Source organism: Arachis ipaensis, chromosome B09, assembly GCF_000816755.2.
Source record: "Arachis ipaensis cultivar K30076 chromosome B09, Araip1.1, whole genome shotgun sequence".
NCBI classification, from domain to species: Eukaryota; Viridiplantae; Streptophyta; class Magnoliopsida; order Fabales; family Fabaceae; genus Arachis; species Arachis ipaensis.
In genome coordinates this window covers 24,348,057-24,359,744 of record NC_029793.2, presented here as the reverse complement: position 1 = coordinate 24,359,744, position 11,688 = coordinate 24,348,057, and the positions used below count along the sequence as shown (strand labels likewise).

Below are 11,688 nucleotides of genomic sequence, written 5' to 3'. Positions count from 1 at the left end.
TTGAATTATATTGAATTGATTATTTTATGATTATTATATTATATCTTTTTGTGTTAATTTTTTTCAAAAGTTTTCAAAGAATATTCGTAGATACTCGAGGAGATCTGCGTTCCCTAAGGGGTAATCAAACAGGAACTTGCAATGACAGAGAAGGAACGGGGCATTTTTTTTTTAAATATGAGTGAGGGATGGGAAGGGGGCTTCTCACGCTCCCTTGAGTACTCATTACCATATCTAACTAGCAACGGGATCCAATCTGAGCCGATTTAAGAGGGGACACGTGGACTTTATCTGCATTAGGCATTTAAGGTAATGAACGTAAGTCGGATTTGAAACCCTAACAATGGATTTTAGTTGATCTTGCTTGCATTGAGGTCTTAATAGGCCCAAATATATTTTGGATTAATATTTTGAGTCATTGTTATAACAAATACTATACTATTTAATATTATAACACTTAGTATATATAAAAGTTACATATTTTTTAATTCAAATTAAAAAAAATTAATTATCTCTTTTTTTATTTTAAATATTATTTTCTAATGTAACAAAAAAGTAAAAATAACAATAATTACTCACATAATTAAAATAGATAATCTTAATATTAACATGACACTATATATATCAAGAATTATTATATATGATATATAATTTTTTTCTTTTCTGTAATGACTATTTATATAATTTATTGAATATTTTTTCATCTTAATATTTAATAAATTTAACATACAAAATATTATTTAACACACAAAATAAGTAACTTAAGTCATTATCTAGGACAATAAGTATAATAATACAAATATTTATTTATTTATTAGTAGTGAAAAATATGTAAATAGTATAAATTGATATTTTTTTAGTATAAAAATAATAATAAAGGTTATGAATTAAGTTAATTACATAATTAAAAAATTGTGAAAAATTTCTTAAATAATAATAAAAATAAGATCACTATTTTCACATATTACAAAATTTATGAAAAAAAATTTAGATAATAAATCAATCCTCAATAGATTATACATTAATTCTGTCAAAAAAATAAATAATTAATACATTAGATATTATTATTTACGTACTAATATAATATATATATTATCGATTATTAAGTTTATAATTAATTTTTAATCTAATTTTTGGTAATTAAAATATAAATAATTGAAATTATTAAATGCTCAATATTTTGTGTCAAACCAATTTATTTTTTTATTGAATTAAAAAAATGAGTTGTTAATCAATTTTAAATTTAAATTTCAATTTGACTAAGAAAATAAAAAATATTTTAAATTTTATCTCACTAACCAAAATTAATTTTAAGATAAGAAATTACTTTGTACATCACAGATATTGTAAAATAGTATAGTTATTTGTTATTTTTTAATGGTAAATATTGTCAAATAAAATAGTGTAAAAAATTAGAAAAAAATATATTTACAAGTTTAGAAAATATTAATTTATTTTTCAATAGAATAAATTATATATTGAATAACAAAAGTTGTTATTGGTTTCTCTTATATAATACTTAGTTAAGTATCATAATCATATTTAAAGGTAACTAAAATTTAAATGATTGAAATTGTTAAATGCTCAATATTTTGTATCGAACCAATTTATTTTTTTATTGAATTAAAAAAATGAGTTGTTAATCAATTCTAAATTTAAATTTAAATTTGAGTAAGAAAATAACAAAATATTTTAAATTTTATCTCACTAACCAAAATTAATTTTAAGATAAGAAATTACTTTGTACATCACAGATATTGTAAAATAGTATAGTTATTTGTTATTTTTTAATGGTAAATATTGTCAAATAAAATAGTGTAAAAAATTAGAAAAAAATATATTTACAAGTTTAGAAAATATTAATTTATTTTTTAATAGAATAAATTATATATTGAATAACAAAAGTTGTTGTTGGTTTCTCTTCACGCTAACTAATACTCAATGATAGTGTTTCGGTACAATATGTTACCAAGAAATATTAATCGATCGATCTAATAACTTTTGTAACGACATAAGTTTATGAATTTGAAAATTTAGAAATTATTTCATAAAATGTGAAGTTTTAACTTTTAACAAGTAACAATGCTGATCATATTGTTTTTACTTCAAGAATGAATATGATACCAACAAATAAAATTGTCCCAAGTAAATTTCAATAAAACAAAAGTCCATAAGTATTACTATTAATGGAAAATTAATCTATTTTAAATACAAATATAATTTGTTTCTACGGATTTTTTAACTCGGTAAGTCGATGACTAATCCACCACATATTGATGCTCTATTTATTAAGGGTCTGTCGCTAACTAATGAATTGTTATACACACAAGGCGAGATTTGAACTCTAAATACTTGCTTAAATAGATATTACTGATTATTATTATTATCATCATTGCCATTATTGTTGTTATTATAATGCTACTGTTGTTCTTCCTGTTATGGCCACTTTTTCCAATTTTTCACTCATTTAATTAGTGTTAGTCGATCCATCAAGTTTTTGTTTACCAGCAACTAATTTTCTCCAATTTTAGTCATTGCTACTAATATTCCTCTTTCTTGGTTGATTACCAAAAAATAAATTGACCCTAAATCCATAACATCTTTTTTCTTAGATTATAAAAAACAATGAAACCATATCCACATTTTATATAAAAAAGTAATAGGCCCATACAAAAATGGCCCACGAATTAATATCTTTAATATTAAAATTAACTTAAGCTAATCACAATAAAATGGATGGCAACATGACATATGGCTCTGACTTTGATTCAGTAATTGTTGAAGTTCCTCCCAGCATCGATGCCACGCGTATAGAAGCAGCTTCAGTCACATACTTTCATCACCTAAATAATCAATATGTCTTCATCACCATAGTATTAACCTTGTTGAATAACCTCGCGGCTGCATTGGAAAAGAGCTTCGCTGAATCTACTCTATAATATAGAACTGATCTGGAGCTATTGCAGTAATCGCATGATGATGGTGCTACAGCTTTATCTTGTTGCGTGTGTGATGCAGAATATGTTGATGCAGAATGTGTTGCGTGTGTTAATTTTTTTTGTTTTATAATTTTTTTTGTTTCTGATGATGATGGTGGGATGGGATTTTTGGGGTTGTGGAGGGGGGAGGGGGAGTTCGAAGAGTACTGACAAAGGAGATGGGAGGGAAGAGAGCGAAGAGATAGTGGGGTGGGGGTAGAGTGGGGTTTTGTTTTTATTTTATTTTTTTATTAATGGTTAAGGGTAATTTGGTGAAAAAAATAAAATTGAGATAGAAAATGACGATTTTATAATGTTTCGTAACATTGATGATGATTTTAATAAAGAAAAAAGGTCAGGGATGATTTTGATTTTGAGCTCAGACATTTGGGACGAAAAAAGTACTTAACCCTTATACTTACATCCAATAATCTTTCCAAAGAATGTTCCTTTCTTCAATGTCTTAATTAATTAATTTATCAACCTTCAACTTGAATATTCTACATAAGATGTCTGGCCTATCCTCTGCATGGAGTCCTTGGGGTGTTACCTCTCTTTTTATCTCATTCTATTCTGGATTACATGACATAGTGATAAAGTAACTTGGATATCCAGCATATTTACATATTGCAAAAACATCTTTGCAATTGTTGAACATGTACCTTGGACCACCGATAAAGCTCTATGAGAGAATAATTCTTTGTCCAGTGTTAATGGCATTAGTTTCACCACGAACCATACACTCATGCAATTACTAGAACTTGCCTAGCCTGAAGTTTGGTTGTTTCAATTATAAGTATAAAAGCCGGTCTGACTCAATCATAGTATAGGTGTCTACTATGAATTGTTACAGTAATCTTTTTTACCGCAAAAGAATTTGAGACTCGGTAGTCCTTTTTTGAAGTCTGTATACAAAGAAGTCTCTCATGCTTATTGTTGGTCTTTTCTCAGTTTTTCTGACATTTGGTCGAGAAAACAATTTTATAATGTTTTGTAATATTAAAATGATTTTAATAAAAAAAAAGATTAAGACGATTTTGATTTTGACCTCATACGTTAGGGATGAAAAAAGTACTTAATCCTAATATAAATTAACGACTCCCAGGTATTGCTATTAGATTGATCTATCATCTTTAACCATCACAATTATTTTAACCACAAGAGACTTGACCTTATTGAAATGTATCTAGCTAAATTTATTTTGTACCTAAATACATTGTTTTTAATATATAAAAACAATTAAAACGATCATTATTTTAAAATAAAAGAGTATTAAACGAGAGCGAAAACAATGGGTTTAAAAATATGACAGAATCTTTGTGCCTCATTCCAAAATAATCTAAAGAAAATTAACAAATGCAAAGTCTTTCAATTTGATTTGATTTGATTTATTAGTAAGATATTAAGTTTAACTTTTGTGTTAAGTCAACTTGAAAGCAACACACATGCCCCTTTTGTCTCTCTTAGCTTCTCTTTGGTTAATGAGTTGATTATCATATTGATTAGATTCCAAAGAGTACCTAATGTGTCATTGTCTTCCAGAAACCAAATTAATTAATATATATTAGGCGCCGTTCCACTGGATTCGATAAAATTAAATATATTTGGTACATAAAATTAAATATATTTGGTACATGTCACGTAGTTAGATGACTACCCTATTATTTATTTATTCATTTTTTTGGTGAGTACCCTATTATTATTTTCTTTTACCGGTTTCGTTTCGATTCTTTCAATGAATTTGCTAAGTTAGCGGCAAGCATTGACATTACCTAGCACAAGTGACATTTGCATTTGATGCGTTGATTCATACCCTTTTTCTTCTTCTTCTTCGATAGTTACTATAAAAATAGTATAATTCAAGTTCGTCATGCATGACGTTCACGTATACTTAATTAGTTTCTTTGCCTTCATCATCCTCGTTCTCACCTGTCATGGGTAAGAATAAGATTATGGAATTTGCATGTTACTGATATTAAATTAAGATCGAGTTTCGTGAAAGATAAGATTATTGTTGAAAAAATTAATTTTATACTGAATTTATGCCTAACAAGATTTAAATTGTTAATTAATATAATAATTTCCCAATGAAAATTTGTTGGAGACCTTTAATTTTTAATATTTTTTATTATTATTTGATCACTATAAATATTGAATTATCTTTAATAAATAAATTTTAATAATTTATATATGACTTTTTTTAATTAAAAAATAACTAATTATCTCTCCTAAATCAATGCTATTACATATATGTCCTGCCTTTTATCAGTAAATTGCATTGGTATTTAAAAATTTAACATATTTAAAAAAATTAAAAAAAATTGCACTAGAGTAACAAAGTCTTACAATTAAAAGCAGATCTCATATAACCTATAGGATTTAAATTAAAACTTTTTCACTAATCTATTTAACCTTAAATCCTGTTCATGAGCTCGTTGAATCGGTTGGTGAAAAGCGACGTTGAACATCGGGATCTAAATGAGTTCTGGGATGAGGAGCTACGCCAGCGAGTCGTTAAATGGTTGGCAGAGTGGAACCGCTTGCAAAAACACTCTAATATTTAAGTTATTAGCGTCCATACGATGAAGTAATTAGATTAGGTTATAGTGACGTACTTGAAGAGAGGGATAGATCTCTCTCCTTTATCCATGATTTGTTTGGGTAGGTCCTCATTCTGCTAGACTCTAGCTCTTCAAAAATTTTTACCAACTGTCCAGATTTTCTCAGTGAAAATTGTGTCACGTGGAAGGAGTCTCGTTGTACGGACGAAGTGCAAATCCACTTGATAGACCCATATTTCTTATTTAATTGGGCCAGAACAAATCCCAATATAAAAAAAGCATTTCAATACAGAATTAATTGTTTATATAAAATTTTTGATACCGGGCCTGTTACACATACAAGCAAAAACGGCCTACAAGTGTTACAAGTTGGCCCAGCCCATCAAAAATACGCGCGCACTCACTCACTTTGAATGGAGTGTCATTTACACGCGCGTAACTCAACGGTTGCGCTTCGCAAAAAGCGCTCGTTATGGCGCACTCTTCCACTTCTCCTTTTTCGAAGAAAACACAAACCGTCCATTTTCGAGCAACATTCCAAACTGAAGAGATAGAACTCGTCACGAAGATTAGAACTCTCCACAACACAAGATAGAACTCTCCATCAACAATCTCCAGAAAAAACGAAGAAATATTACTCAAGGTACGTTATTATTTTACTCATCTTGTAGATTTTCCACATTTCGAAATCGAAGAACTAGGTTTTACTGTTCTTCTACGTTCTTGTAGGTTTTAGTGTTCTTCTTGTTCTAACTATCATTTTACTGTTTTTAATGTTCTCCTTGTTCTAGGTTTTACTCTTCTTCTTGGTTCTAGGTTTTACTGTTCTTCTCAGTTGTTCTAGGTTTTGCTGTTCTTCTTGTTCTAGTTCTAGTTGTAACTGATTTTTGGGAGTATATTGCGTAATTTGGTGGGTGTATATGGAATAATTTGTTAGGTGTATATGGCATAGTCTGTTGGGTGTATATTTCTGAACTGATATAATGTAATATAATCAACTGTTGCAAGTGTTCTAAATATTGCCTGTCCTTGGGTGTATATTTCTTGACCTTGTAATGTTGCTTGACCTTGTATATTTATGCATGTTTGAGTGAATTGAAACATCATTTTGAACTGATCTAATTAAATACTTATGAAAATCTGTATAGGTGTATGCGGCTGATCTATGGTGTATCTGACTGATATCTATGGGTGTATTTTTCATTTCAGAAAAAATGGCAGGCAGAAACCAAGCTGGAAAAAATGTAAGAACAAATATATGTCTTAGATCAAATCAGCTTTTCAAAATAGAAATATATCTGACTCTAATTTTACGTTGTTTACAGCAAACCAAAGACCTTAAGTGTGCAACCCATTTGTTGAGTGACAAATTCAGAAATATGAGCAAGGAGAAGAAAGAAATTGTTAGGGATTTAGGATTTGGTGGCCTGATGCACATCCTGCCGCTAAGGGTGCATCACCAAATATTAAAGGAGTTGGCTAACTCCTTTAAATTAGGGGAAAACATACTCAAAACCGGCTACGGTTCCTTTAAAGTAAGACCAAAAATAATAGGGGCTGCGCTTGGCATCAACGCGTCAGGTAACTCGCTACAAACATAGGTGTATTTCAAGTGATTTTTATACTATGTTATTTTCCTTTTGTAGGAGATCTATTTCCTCAGAAAATCAATTATAAGGATCTTTCTGAAGACGATAAACAAATTTTTAGAAGATTCCAGGGGAAGATCCTCAAAAATCTGACAGATGAGATGATGGCTATTGGTGTTGATAATGAACAGGATCGCCTCATGTTCAAGAGGATTTTCATCCTCTATATACAGATGGCGTTCCTGTTACCAACAACAATAAACAAAATCTCTCCTGTGCACCTGGCACCAATTTTCAAGATGGACACAATAACAGAGTGGAACTGGGGAGCACATGTTTTGAATTTTATCATCAAGGGCATAACAGATTACAATCTGCAAAAGAAAAAGGCAATTGACGGCTGCCTGTTTGCCCTGATGATAGTTTACTTTCATCTATCAAAAAATAAAGACAAGAAGAGGGCAAAAAGACCTCCAGAACCCTGGATTGCCAACTGGACTAAAGAGCAGTTGGTTGAAAGAATGAGGGGAGAAATGGAGGAACATATGGTAAGTGAACAAAAATATCTTGGGTGTATTTTATTTACCTGAATGCTACTAACTAAAATTTCTAATGTTTCAGGAAATTGTAAAGATGTCCGAAACAAAGGAGAAAATGAAAGAAATAGAGAAAAAAGAAAAAAAAGAAGAAACCAAAAAAACAAAAAAAAAAAAGGAAGGCAAGTTCATCATCATCATTTGAGACTTCATCATCATCATCTGAGACTAAAACAACTAAAAGTGAGGTCCATTCTACCTCTGAGTCTGAGACTGAAGAAGACTCAGAGGATTCAACAAGGAAACAACCCACCCGAAAAGCCAAAAAGTAAGTAACATACTTGGATGTATTTTGTTTATCCAGTTGGGTGTATTTTGTGAATTCATTCAGGTGTATTTTATGAATTCATTTGGGTGTATTTGGTGCATTCATTTGGGTGTATTTTTTTCCTTTTAGTATGTTTATAAATAATGATTGTTTGCCTTCCAGAATGGAGTCCAAAAAAAAAAAAAAGAAGATTCAGGAGGATTCTGATTCAGAATCTGAATCAAATAATGAGTAATGTTCTGAAATTATTACTGCTTTTCTTTGGGTTTATTATCAAGATTTCATGTATTAACAGAGCGTCTCTTATTAACTTTTAGAAGCGAAGAATCATCACCAGTAGAGAAGCAAAAAACAAAGAAAAAGACTCAGAGAACACCACAAAAGTAATCACTTCTTTGGTTAGTATTTTGTGATCAAATTAATTTTGTATTTCTGATTCATACTTATTTTTTTCCCCCAGGACACAATCCAAAAAGAAAAAGGTCATTGTTGAGGATTCATCTTCTGAGCAAGATCAATCCTATCATGGGTACAGTACTTTGTAAGTTATATTACCGTCTATCATCAAAATTATATTTGTTAACATGTTCTTTTATGCATGTACTGTCAGATCTGAAATTGGAACTGAAGAATTAGATGAATTCTTAAGGGAAAACAATGAAAAATATACTGCACAGGGGTATGTCTTGTTAGGGTGTATATTTAAGATTTTAAGTTGTTTTCATTGCTAATAATTGTTTGTTGTTTGCCAGGGAGAAAGAAGCTGACCTGCGATCGACGGAAGGTCACTATGTCTCATCTGAAACGTAAGAAGCTTTATTTGATAAAATCTTCTTATCTTGATTTAACAGTATGGTATTTTTTATGAATAACATGTACTCTATTATGTTTAGAATACCGGACATAAACTTAGGAAGTGATGATCCTTCATCTCAAGGACACACAGACCAAAGTAGCGTAAACAAACCGGCAGAGAGCATGTAATTTCTCTTGCAAATAACCGTTGCTTTTATTCTTGTATTACCTTCTACTTCTAATTTTGTATATATTTTTTTTAGAAAAAAATCCCTTTAATATTGTATTCGAGAAAAAAAAAGGCAGGAAAAAAAAGCAAAAACTGCAAGTATGTAAGTTCTCAAAAAACAAAGCCTGTCTTTCTTTTGAATGCTTCGGGTGTATTTTTAATTTTCTTAGGGTGTATTTTAGGTTGAGTCTGGTTGTAAAGTCAGCCAGTGAGCCAGCTGAAGAGAACATGATGGTTGTAAGGAAAGAGACACAGTCCGAAGCGCTTGCAATGTGAGTTTTTCAAGAAAATTTCAACCTTATAACCTTTTTATTTTCGGAGGCTTTTTTAACCTTTTATTTTTTTTCTTGTTTAGAGTTCCGATTCAAGTTTGTCTACCACTGTCCCAAACAACCACTATGCCAGAAATTGAACAAACACCTGTGACAGAAAATGAACCAACCCTGTGCTACAAATTGAAGGAACTACAAAAAGGTAATAAATAGTCTTGGGTGTGTATTTGGTTACAGTTTGGGTGTATATTGCCCCTGTTGGGGTGTATATTTCACGATAGATCCCTGACTAGTTTTTTTATAACATGATTAATTTTATGTAACCCTGCAGCACTCCTGAACCACCCCAAAAACCTGAAGAAAGCACACCCACGCTTCCCCAGCTCCATCTAAAATATAAGTTCATCAGAGTAAAATCAATGTTTGGTTATCATTCGTATATTCTTATTCTTATAATACGTTATACATGATCACGCAGTAATCCAGCCCCAGAAGACGCTGCTGCGCTGATGATGATGGCACGGACAGCATCGTATGTTCCTAAAATAGATCTCATGCCATCATTCAGCCTTGGCTTGACTGATTCAAGCCAAGAAGAAGCAGCAACGCAGAAGGGAGCGTCAACGCAAGATGGAGAGAGGGCAAAAACTCCTGAAACCCCAAAACTGCTAGAACAATTAGGGGATCTGGTACAAAAAATTGCAAGTGGTGGGGTGACAACAAAAGAAAAAAGTCCATAGATTCGAAAGGAGAGTGGCGGAGAGAGTTTCGAGAAGTTTGAAACTCCTGCGAGGACGAATGAAGATACTTCTGACATGAAAGAGAAATGCTACCTCTGGGCCATACGAGTGAAGACATACGCAGATGGACTAACTAATGAGTTTGACACCGTCTACACACTCCAAGCCCAAGATAAATACATTTTGTCAAAACTCCACCTTGCATCACTCGCAACTGAAACGCATATAGAAGCTGAGGTAATATTACAATAACATTAATGTTTTTATCACCAAAATTAACTGCAATGCTGATTGATGTAAAATTGATTTCGGCATCTTTTTCTAGATTGTCTCTGCCAAGTGCTTCATCCTAAACCAGCAAAAGATTAAAAGGTTTCAAGAAGAAGTATACTGTCTCCCCCCTGATATTGTGGTAAGTGTTGCTTCAACGAATTTTGGGTGTATTTTATGTGTTTATTTCGATGTATTTTCTGTGTTCAATTGGGTGTAAGTTGTGTATTAATTTGGGTGTATTTTCTGCATTCGTTTGGGTGTATTTTCTGTATTCATTTGGTGGTTCACAATTTTTGCAGAACATGGCCATTGCAAATCATCCACAAGGGGTATTCTTACAGTCTAAAAATAATAAGTTATTCAGGGTGGAAGACTACCCAATGTTTATACCCTTCTTTGACCTTAAAAAATTAGCATCGCATCGTTATGTAAGTTTTCATTTCTAAAACTTCTTATTACCATTTTTTACTTATGTGCCAAATAAACTAAAACAGTGTTCAATCTGAACATATTTCAGATATTTGCACCTGTTTGCCATTCACAACATTGATGGTTATGGTTGGCTGATACAAGAAAGCAAAAATTTTATATAGTCGACCCATATCACACGAAATCTCCGTCTGATGAGAGAACTGCCCTGAATACATTCATTGTAAGTTGGTTTCTTTGTTCTGTATTTTAATAGTTGGGTGTATTTCTGTTCAATATAAGGTGTAACTTTGTGCTCCTTTGGGTGTATCCCTTTATTGAATTTATTCATGTATTACTGATTTGTTTTGTGTTTTAAGGGATATGTAATTTCACGAATTAAAGTATATGCTGGGGGGCACCTCTGAAGACAAGGGACAAGGACAAGGAAATTGTACCACCATACCTTCACATCTCAGGCCAAAAGACAAGGTATAAATCTTTCACTCTGAAAATGAAACTTTCCTATATGTAATTTGTAATTTATTTTCTTGGTTTTTAGCTATGACTGTGCTATCTACGTAATGAAGTGGCTTGAGATATTTCAGGCCGCAAACATTAAAAGGCTGAACTATGAGTGGCACAATTGGACCCAGGTAAATGTGTTTAAAACTAAATAACTCTGTATTACTTTACTCAATTAACATGGTTGATTAAACAGAATATTCTTTTTAACTGTAGGACGAGATGGACCACTTTAGAGTAGAATATGTTTCCCGGATTCTATTCCATGAAATGAATCAAGACAAAGCTGAAGCCATTAGGGGAAGTAATGCAATAAGACTGTCCAAGCCATCCTCATTGTTATTGAGTCCATATTGTCAGATAGATTCTAAGGATATAGACACTGATTAATGTAACTGTTATATAGTCTTGTAACAAATTGAACACATGCTGTAAAAATTTGCCAATTATGAGT

The 11,688-nt window shown here is 31.3% G+C and overlaps 2 long non-coding RNA genes across 2 annotated transcripts; both read left to right on the top strand.

Annotated features, from left to right (window-relative positions):
- Positions 8,175–8,629, top strand: LOC110266299. The gene is made up of 3 exons (XR_002353528.1): positions 8,175–8,375; positions 8,453–8,474; positions 8,603–8,629. It is a non-coding gene; the product is annotated as an uncharacterized LOC110266299 (long non-coding RNA).
- LOC110266262 lies at positions 10,708–11,317 on the top strand. Its single transcript, XR_002353389.1, has 4 exons — positions 10,708–10,729; positions 10,819–10,953; positions 11,090–11,201; positions 11,272–11,317. It is a non-coding gene; the product is annotated as an uncharacterized LOC110266262 (long non-coding RNA).